Source organism: Ictidomys tridecemlineatus, chromosome 14 (genome assembly GCF_052094955.1).
Source record: "Ictidomys tridecemlineatus isolate mIctTri1 chromosome 14, mIctTri1.hap1, whole genome shotgun sequence".
Lineage (NCBI taxonomy): Eukaryota > Metazoa > Chordata > Mammalia > Rodentia > Sciuridae > Ictidomys > Ictidomys tridecemlineatus.
This window is the reverse complement of record NC_135490.1, coordinates 11850356-11861395: the sequence shown is the minus strand read 5'-3', so window position 1 is coordinate 11861395 and position 11040 is coordinate 11850356. Positions and strand designations below refer to the sequence as shown.

Here is an 11040-nt window from a genome sequence, read left to right as displayed (position 1 = left end):
GACCAAGAGTGAGCTCTGTACACAGGGGGAGTGGGTTTGCTGGGTGACTTCCAGGCCACACTTGGTGAAAATGGGTTGTTGGAAAGTGGGGATGCTTGTACGTTTCAGTTTATATCAGTTGACAGTGTTGGTATTGCTCAAATACCTTTCAGGCTGAGTGCTGGGGTGAGAGGGGAATAAAAGAGGTCCAGAAGAAGGCAGATGAAGGATTCTTGACCTTGAGGTGCCTGTAGGCAGGTTGGGAAGATGCCCAACCTCCCTGACACCTAAAGATTCAAGATGTCATGGCCTTGCCTGGCAAAACATGTGCACTGAGAGTTCAAGCTAGAGATGTAGGGAAGGCTTTGTGGGGGAAGGAGGTGAGCTTCTGTGATTGCTTTTTAAGAATTTATGATATTTTACGTTTTAAATAAAATTCTTGTTTGGACAAGCTACAAGGTTTTTTTTTTTTTTTAATTGCTTTAGGCAGGACAGTATGTATGTGTAGCAATGCCAAAGTTACTCAGTGCAATAGGTCAACCAGCTCACAAGAAGACAGGTGCATATTCTTTCCAAGGGTCCTGACTTCTGTCCATCGGATTCTTCACCACCATGGCCACTGTCACTGTTAAAGGCACTGATGTTTGCTCCTCTTGCTGGACTTTCCCTGGTTTGCCCACTGGCATGCCAAGGTGATGGTGTACCTCCCATCCTCCTCCTTCTTTTCCCTACTCTCCAATGCTCTCACCAGAACGCAATGTCCTACACGTATGAGGATGTGTTCTGTATTTTTTCTGATGCTGATTTATTGTTCCTCCTTGTTTTTCTTGCTTACCATCACATGCCTGGAAATTTGTTGCTCTGCGTGCCAAGCCTTTCGCAATGGCAGGTAAGCTGTCATTTGAAGAAATACAATGGTGGCCAGCCACATGGGTTTGAATATAACTAGAGTGCACGTCAACATGTTGGAGGATGTCAAAACACTTGAGGGTGTCAATATGCTTGAGAAGATCAAGGGAGGGGGTTGAAGTCTAAGTGGTAATGCCCAACCTAAGTTCTTTTCCCAGAAGTCCACAATTGGAGGCTATCTGAACATCCATGATAACTGTACTTCTGTCTTGGACTTTATATGCCAGTCATTAAAGTCTTGGGAGCTCTTGTGGGAATGACTGGCTCCTCTGTAACTTCTCCTGCAGATCTGAGAGAATATGCAGGAGTTGGAATGTCAGATTTCAGAGTTTGAATTTCTCTTGCAAGCAGTAGTGAGTCCCAAGGGCTCTTGAATGGGAATTGTTTTAAATAATGTGTTGAAATTAGCATTTGGGAAAAATCTTTGCATTCATGCACATGATGGTTTGGACAAAGAAAGGAATGGAAGCTTTCCGACTAGTTAGCAATATCGGTTTGTGTTGATTGATGAGGTAACAATGGTGGTTGTAGGTAAGGAAGGAGGAAAATATGAAAAAAGTTTTAAATAAAATCGACACTATCAGTTAACCTAAGGAATTCCTAAAAAAGAATCTTTTCTCCTGATTTAATGATAAAGGAGATGATATACATCAGACTTTTCCCTCCCCATTTTTTGGTTGCCCTTAACTTGCAGGGACCACCTGGTATCCCAGTGGAGCAGGTACTCTTTGGTGTTCTGCTCAGGTTATAAAGTTACCTAACAAAAGGAACTGACTGTACTTTGGGTGGGTGAGGAGCCTTCCCAAGCCTGGCCTCTCGGTTGGAGGTGCCCCCGGGGTGCAGTGGGTGGCAGGGGAGCTAGGTACCCTGTGCCATTGCATCTGAGCAGAGTAAGTGCTAAGTGTGAGCGTGAGCGTGGAGCTGCCAGTACCTGGGGCTGGGTGACGATGCCCTGGCTGTGCCCGTGCAAGGCTGCCAGGAGTTCAGTGAGAAGATTAAGCCAAAACTCTCCAGGGCTTTGTTGGATTTGGCTAGCTTAACTCGAAGCAGTGAATAGCTCTTTACCTTTTTGGTGAGAGGAGCCCAACAGCTTGGTTTCTTGGTAAATGTTCTTTTTGTTAGTGGAGAGCAAGACTCAGCAAGGTGGTCTGACATAGTGACCGGGCTTGGGCCATTTTCTTTGGCAATTCTGGGCCTGTGTGTTTTCTGTTGATGGTTGGACTGTGATTTTTTAAACTCAAGACAAATGTGGGGGTTGGCAGTGGGGGGGGCGGTGGGGGGATGAACTGAAAGCTTTTTAAAATTTTTATTTTTCTGTGAAGACACCAGGTTTTCAGTATAGATGGCCTCAAATCCTTGAATGAATCTCTGCCTCTTGCATGCCTTTGATTGTTTTAAACTCTATCAAAGAAAGCAAACAAGGAAATACATTAAGATGGCAAATTCCCTCCATTCCCCACGTGCCCAGAGCATGCCCTAGTTTATGGAGTGTCACTGTGTGACTGGCACTAGGTCAGGTAGTGGTGAGAAATGCAAGAGATGGTTGACCTTTTCCCATGCTTAAGGAATTCCCAAGCTAGTCCTTAAAGGATGCATGTTAAATCTTTTTTGGGGGAGGGGTGGGGTGAGGAGAATGTAATATAGCTAGTGAATTAGAATAGAGCTTATAGGTTTGAAACAATTAATTAACATTTATGCATGCATGTCTATGTGAGGCATCACTGAAGATGCATCCTATTTTGTAATAACAGGAGTGCTCTCTTTCTTTCCCACTGGAGAAGACCAGGACCCATGGCGAAAAATGGCTTGCTTGTGGTCATAGTGTGAACAGTGGGAAAAATCTCCTGAGATTTGCTAATTACAGAAATAGTTCTGGGTTCTTGTGTGGCCACCACAGTAGCAGAGAGAGTATGAATGCTTAGAGCCCTTGTCTTGAGGGGCAAGAAACACACACACACACACACACACACACACACACACACACACACACACACACACACGATGACTTAACAGGCTTCAATCAGAACAGGCAAATTGAAATTAGCCTTCTCTCGTTAACATCTGCTTCTCATTGCTTCAGGTATAAGTTGTGATGCTTCTTTATATCCAGGAGGACAAATTCATACTCCTAGGGCAGCTTTCCCATCTCCAGAGATACAGCAGGCTACTGAAGCAAGTGTGAAGAGGTTTTGTGGGTCATCTGATCTGTCCTTTAAAATAGCCCTACGAAAGACCTAAAGTGAAATTACTCCTTTGAGACACATGGGGGCGCTCGAATCAACCAACAATGTGGACACATTTCCTTTAAATTGAAAAAAGGAAAAAAAAAAAAAAAAAAAGCAAAAATAAATAAATAAATAAACAAAAACTCCCAGTTGTGAATCCTGGCTCTGTTTGCTCATTATTTCATGCCATCAGAATGCTTCTTAGGGGGACAACACAGGTTTGTAGTCCATACCTGTTACTTAGCTAGTGAGCTTGCAGCCTAGTATGGTTCTCTCTTCTTGGAAGTGTTGCAGTATAGACCATTTTATGTACTATTCTTGTATTGTCTAATAAGGAAATACGTTGCAGGCAAGTTTAAGTGTTCTTCCCTATTCCTATGGGAGGATATTATCTGTACTCACATTGTTCAGGGAAGCTGAGGGAATAATCAGATAATACACTTGCAGTGTTTTGAATTCCTTCGTTAAAAAGGGATTTCATTTCAAGGTTAGAGCTAGCATTGCTTCCCATTACCAAAGCAAAGATACATCTTTCATTCATTCTTTCATTTGGCATTCTTTCTTCCAGGACTTTCTAGACAAAGGTTAAAGCTGAGTAACTTTTCACACAATTTCTATCACTTTCTGTGGTTGTCCTGCAGTTTGGAAATCTTCCAGAGCATTGTGGGAAGCACACACGAGGCAAACTCATGTAAGTTTGCCTTCTGCTTCTTGGTCCTGCTCCAAAATGCCTTTGTGAAGAAGGGGTATGCATTCTGTTGGTGGCAGGGGCTGATTTGGGATGCCACAGGGGTTGTGCATGCTGTCACATTGCACATATTTGAAAAGACCTCTTGTCCAGTGGTTAATGCAAATCTGAGGACTGGGGCTTTCTGCTCTCAGCCAAAGGACCCATACATTGGGTGTGCTCCATAAAATCTATGCCTGGAGTCAACACATACTCTCTGGAAGGCTCTGGTGGGAAGGTGAGTATAGTCAAGTCATCGGGGAAGGCAAGACTGCATGAACCTGGACACAAGGCAGCATCTGCCCTATTGAACAGTGGGATCGATGGATGATGCCAATGAGTTTGTGAAATAAAAATTAAAAACGTCCACTCCAACAACCTGTTCTGATGCATCATGCTGACATATTTAGCCCAAAGCCAGCTTGTCATTTGTAACAGGCTGTCCAAATAAAGAAGTGTCTTGCAGCCATTTCTGAGTGCTAGACAAAGCTATTATTACTAGCTTATTGGCTGAAAAAGGGAGGCATGGGAAGGAAGCAGCCTTTATTCAAAGTTACCTGGCACGTTGGCCAGACAAGGAGATCAGAGACGTCTTGATGTTTAGAAATCTTGCCAAGAAATTTATTGTGGCAATGCAGACGTATTTTATAATCAAGTTGCATTTAATATGTCTTAGGCTAAAGTGCAATTAAGATAAACCAGTTTCTGGCTCTGGATGGGTATCATGAGAGTAACAATATATTCTGATTACTGTATCAGAGTAATAAAGTATCATGCGCAGGATCAGAATTCATACTGCAAGGATTTTATAATGGTAGCAAAAATGGTCACCAAGTTCCATTGTGTTTGCTTTCATGGAATGCAGTTCTTGTCAGCTGTTTGGGAAATGAACTCTCTCAGCCCTTTTAAAAATTAATTGTAAGGAAATTTAGTGGAATAAATGGAAATCCTAGCGCAGAGGAAATGCACTCTGGCCTGCAGGCAAGCATTTTCTTGAACATCTCATTCCACACTCTCTGGTGACAATAATAGGGAAGAGAGAGAGAAAAAGTTACAGTTTTGGACAAAGTCACACGATCCTTAAGGGCAAAAATGTCCTCAGGGGAGCCACTGCCACCAAGACAAGGAAATTTAGCTGAAAAAGGTGTGGAATGGTGAATATTGTTCTTTTCCTACACCAAATTTTAATTATGTTTTCATGGCTGCCTCTTACATTTGTGGCTATGATAATCTCTTCATATAATTGTAGTCAATAGTGTTTTCTCTTGTTAGATTAACAAAGGAAGGGCAGTTGGTTTTGTGTGTGTGTGTGTGTGTGTGTGTGTGTGTGTGTGTAGTTACCCTTTTTTTCATTTGCCATTTAAATCACTCACAACAGACTTTGGAATACGGGAAACAATGAGAAATGAGTCACTCTGTTAAAATCAAACATTAGAAGTGAGAAGAGAGTATTTCCTGACATGATATTTAACAGACCTTGAAACATAGATGGATTTGAAAGAAAGGTCAATGTTTTGGGCTTTTCTTCTTTCTCTCTCTCTCTCTCTCCCTTTTTTTCTTTTTCTGCAAAGAAATAGAGAGATGGGCTGATCTCAGGAGCCCAGATCTTTCCAGATCACAGGAAGAGATGCATGGACGCGGAGTCATTTCCCTCCCGAGCCCTGTGGTGGTTCTTGTAGGAGCTTTTCCTCTCCCGCCAGCCTGAGGTGAAGGAGGATGTGAGGAGCGGCCTCGGGTCCACAGTGAGGGAGGTGCTGAGAATTCGTACCTTTTCATGACCCCGAGTGGCTCCTTTCAAACAAATGAAATGTCTTTAGAGGACCTTTAAAGCCCTGGGGTCTCCTTTCAGTCCCTCTCAGCCTCCTCCCCTACTCACTCCTGAAAGTGTCGCCGGTGCCATCCATTTGGAGGCAACCCCTGGGAGCCCCAGCTCCTTTCAGAGGCAGTGAATGCAGAGCCACCAGCTGTGAAATAGGTGCCCTGAATGGCTTTTCGCAGGGAGGGGCAGATGTACTGGGAAAGAGCTGTGCTTTACTGCAGGATCCTGTGGCTATTGCCAAAAAGGATTTGTTCTGTGGGGAGGAATCCGAACTGCTTGAGGAAGGTGAGGGTGGAGGGTTCCCCACCCCCTACCACTATTGGGCGAGTTGACTGGGCTTAGCTGTGGCTCTCATGACAGGGCTGGGTTCATACTTTGGTTTCTTATTGGTTAGGATTTTTTCAGCTCCAAGGTGTGTGTGTGTGTGTGTGTGTGTGTGTGTGTGAGAGAGAGAGAGAGAGAGAGAGAGAGAGAGAGAGAGAGAGAGAGAGAGAGAGAGATGAATGCATACACAAAGTTTAAGGGGATGGTCCTTATCAAAGTAACAGATGTCCTTCCTGATTTCTAGGTTCTCATTCTAATGGAGTCCCTGAATCACACAGCACAGCAAATGTATTAAAATGTACCCATATTCCATGGTAAGTATATTTTAAGTAATTTTATGTAAGGCGTTGAACAGCAGTTGACTAGTTGGTATGCTGTTCCATTTTGTAGATATTTACTTAAATATCTATTGCAAGGTTTTGCAGTTTTCCTTTTGTACGTCTTCCTTTGGAATTAGCAAAATTTCTTCCCAGTTCTCAATTATCTTTAAGTCTTTGAAAAGGTCACAGATGCTGGGCACCATCTTGTAGTGCCTAATGAGTAAGATGGGTCCGGTTAAGAAGGAGTTATCCGAGGAGAGCCAGAGGCCCATTCATTTAGACCCACATTCCCAGAGAATGTCCCCATAGTCCTCTGAAATGCATCAAGAGCAAGAGTTCCCTATGCTCAAATTCACTCTGGTGTGGAAATGTACCATGAACCTCCACAAATGGAAGGTCACCTAGAGATCCTGCAAGAAGAAAGCTTTTAAATTATCCAACCCAGTGTTTTCCAAATGCATTTTGTTCCGATAACCTTTTTTTTTTTTTTTTTTAAGGATAACACTCATTAATGCCCCAAAGAACTAGCATTCCTTGAACTAACTTGGAAAATGCTGGTTTATAGCCAGTTAGACTCTAAGTCCACAGGATGTTCCTTGCTCCTGCTTTGGACCAACTTTGATTCCTGCAGCCTCTAGTGCCCTTTCCAAGACTCACACCCATAAATAAACTTACCACCCTCAGGGATTTGAGTCCCGGACATATCCAATTCATGTCACTACTGCCATCTCCTTACAACAGTGTCCTGTCACGTTAGTATGCATTTTATATCCACAAAGGGAATGATTCTCGAGGCCCAGTCACTGTTCAACAGTGGGCCTATCTGACTCTAATGAATGTTTTCAATGACATAATAATTGTTTGTATTTATGAGATATGATATGATATTTCCAAACATGTTTATAATGTTTAAGGATCATATCAGTGTAATTAGCATTTCTATCACCTCAAACATGTATCATTTCTGTGTGTTGGGAACAGTTGACATCTTCTATTTTGAAACCTGAATCATCGTTAATGATAATCACCTTACTGTGCTGTAGAACACTAGAACTTATTCCTCCTATCTAACTATATTTTTATATTTTTATTTTTTTTTTATATTTTCCCATTATCTATCTGCTATCCATGCCACCTCCCTGCTATCCTCCCCATCTCTGGCTACCTCTGTTTTACTCTTTCTTTCTGTGAGTAGCTTCTACTATGAGTATGCGTATTTATCTTTCTGGATCTGGTTTCTTTAATATAATGTCTTTCAGTTCTATCTATGTCACAATATAGGACAGGATTTCACTCATTTTTTTTTTTTTTTTACGGCTTAACAATATTCCATTGTGTGTGTGTGTGTGTGTGTGTGTGTGTGTGTGTATATATATATATATATATATATATATATATATATATCACTTTTTCTTTCTCTCTCCATCCCTTGATAGACATTTAGGTGGATTCCCTGCCTGGATATTGGGCATAGTACTACCTAAACATGGGAGTGCAGTGTCTCTTTGACATACTGAATTCCTTTCCCTTGGATATGCTCCCAGTGCCCGGATTGCTGGGTCACATGGAACTTCTATTTTTGGCTTTTGTGAGGAAATTCCATATTTCTTGCCATAGTGGTTGAGTTCAAGATTCTAACGATTGGTATGCTATAGAAGGAAATTAAAATGCGTGTATCCAGAAAGAAGCTTTTTTAGAAATCTCGGATATGCCCAGGCCCCATGCAACGTTCCCTTGCAACATCTCCTATACCTGTCCTCTGCTGCTCTAGGAAAGGAAATAGGAGAGTAAGTTTCTCTTTGAGTCCGGGTAAACTCTAGCTTCAGCTGAACAAAACCTTTTTCAAACAGCCTGGGAGAGCCGAGCAGAGAGGAGAAAGGCAAAGACACCCCTGAAAGAGTACCCCTCCTCCTCCAGCTGGGACAGTCACCTCCGGGCTACCACTGATGCCTGGGCCAGGCCTGCACCCAGAGCTTCAGGGAGGAGTGTTGCTTCCTCTGGAATTTCTTTGCTGGCTGCATCTCCTCATTGTCCCGTCAGCACTGACGACCCAAGCACGGCAGCTGCCCTTCCCTCTGTCCCTCATTGTTCCACTGAAATTGCTTTTGCCTCTTGCTGGCAAAAGGCCCAATCACGGGGGCAGCTCGATGGCTCTTTGGGTGAGTTCCTGAGGGTGTGTGGTTTCTCTCTCTGCGTAAGGAGAGGGACTGGAGAGCTCCAGCCCTGACAGCTGCTCGTTGGAGGGGTCTCAAGTTCTGGATCCTCAGAACCGCTGGCAAAGTTAGAAGCACAATGATGCCTTTCCTCATTCAGATGGACGTCATGGATACCCACCTGGGAGAAGTTACAAAATCGAATAGTTAAGCATTTCCTTTCACCGAAGAGCAACTCTGTGCCACTCGAATAGTTGACTCTCCATGAGTCAAGTCCTTTGTCTGGTCTGTATGGCCTTGTATGATGATAACCTTCCATGTCATATCTGTTTTGGTGGGGGTGATCAGAGGGGACAGAAATGTGTGCGTTAATGCTCTCCGGACATCCTAGCTATATGAAGTCATGAATAAATTTAAAAGCCAAATTATTGATATGAAAAGGATCATCCATGTGATTTTAGTTTTTGCTTTTACACTGTTTCAAAGTCAAGGTAATCAGTATGAATAGGAAGAAAATATGTGTTGTTAAATATTACTTAGGTGTTTGACATACTATGAAGGAACAATGACCTTCTTATATACCACTATGTTCATCTCTCTATTAAGATCACCAGTTTGGCTAAGTGGAAATTATGGGACAGTTGAGCAAATACTTGTGAATGTGTTAAAAATTCGGAGTCAATAATCGCATGACCCTGAGTATGTGTCAGGAAAGTCTTCCTAGAGGAGGTAAAATCTAGCGATAGCTAAGATGCAGTTAGGCAGTGTTGGGCAGGGCTGTTGGGTTGCCCAACTCTTAAGGGTCACCAGCTGTGGTTATGTGGGCTCTGTATCTTCTGCCCTCGGAGTCCAGAGTGGAGAGAAGTGAAGTTCTAGTGGTGAGGGACAGATTTCTACTAAGAGGGAACTGCATGTATGACCATTCTGAGACTGACCCTTGGGAATCCTTCTCTCCCCTGTCTTGTCATGTCCCTGCTTCCTTGTCCAGGCCTCAGGAATTCAATCTCTGTCAGTATAGATTTTCTCACTTTTAAAAATTTTTTTTTAGAATTTTAGGTAAATGAAATAATACAAGATTTGCCCTTTTTTTCCGGGGGGGGGGGACTGGCCTTTTCTTTGTTTGAGCACATTTATCAATAGTTCATTCATTCATTCATTCTTCTTGCATTGTATTTAAGAAATATTTGCCAAGTTCAAGGTCCTTACGATATTCTCCTATGTTTTCTTTAGGAGTTTTATGTTTAGCTCTTAAAGTCAGAAATATTATTGATTTTAAGATAGATTTTTGTATTTGATGTGAGGTAAGGGTCAAGGGTGATTATTTATTTACCTTTACATGTGACTATCCAATAGTTACAGCACGATTTTCAGACAAGATTATTCTTTCTCCATTGAATTTCCCTAGCACGCTTGTTGAAAAATCAAGCATGTACATAATGTATGCATGCTTACCTTATTACTTGCTTATGTCCTTTTATACAGTCTCCTCCTACCTTCATCCCTAATTGATAATGTATCATAGTGTAGAAAATATTCTGCTAGATACAGTGGAGTACAAAGTCTTGTCATTGTTCTAAAATTTAAATGGGGTTACATTGCACATATTACTCTGTAATATGTCTTTTTCCCTTTAAATACATGCCTTGTAAAACTTTTCATTAAGCAAACATGGATATACCTTATTTTAAACTTTTTAAAAAATAGAATTAATAACAAGGATGGTGGAATGTGATGGACATCATTATACAAAATACATGTATGAAGACACGAATTGGTTGTCAACATACTTTATATACAGAGATATGAAAAATTGTGGAGTATATGTGTAATAAGAAGTGTAATGCAAAAAAAAACCAAGTACATGTATAAAAACATGAATTGGTGTGAACATACTTTATACAAAGATATGCAAAATTGTGCTCTATATGTCTAATAAGAATTGTGATACATTCTGCTGTCATGTATTTAAAAAATAAAATCAATAAAAAAAGAAAAATAATAATTAATGTGTTAAATATACAACCAACCTCTAAGTGTAGGATATGTAGTATGTTCCAGGATTTCAATAGTACAAAGTGCATCATTGGAAGTGTCTTGGGTGCATGCCAATATAGTGAAACAACTGAGTCAAAGGGCATGTAAACTTCTATATATGCTGAAGAAGTACCCTCCTTAAAGCCACTTTGCATAGTTGAAGAGAATGGGCATTTCATCCATATACTCACTCTTAAGGTTTGGGTATAAAGTGTCCCCCAAAAGCTCATGTATGACATAATGCAAGCAAGTTTAGAGGTGAATTTAAAGGGTTATGATAACCTTAACCTAATCAGTGCATTAATTCACTAGTATGGGTTAACTGGGTGACTGTGGGCAGGTAGGGTGTGGCTGGAAGAAGTGGGTCACTGGGGACATGCCTTTGGGGTTAATATTTTGTTCCTGGTGAGAACTCTCTCTGCTTTCTATTGCCAAGACTTGAGCTGCTTTCCTCTTCCATGCCCTTCTGCTGCGATATTCTGCCTTACCTGGGCCCAGAACTATGGAGTCAGCTGTTTGTGGACTGAGAACTCTGAGTCCGTGAGCCAAA

At 41.7% G+C, this 11040-nt stretch overlaps 1 long non-coding RNA gene across 1 annotated transcript; it reads left to right on the top strand.

Moving 5' to 3' along the window:
* Window positions 1-5387: 5387 nt before the first annotated feature.
* On the top strand, window positions 5388-10406 carry LOC120892441 (uncharacterized). The gene is made up of 3 exons (XR_013430487.1): window positions 5388-5546; window positions 6228-6297; window positions 8154-10406. It is a non-coding gene; the product is annotated as an uncharacterized LOC120892441 (long non-coding RNA).
* The last annotated feature ends 634 nt before the right edge of the window (window positions 10407-11040 follow it).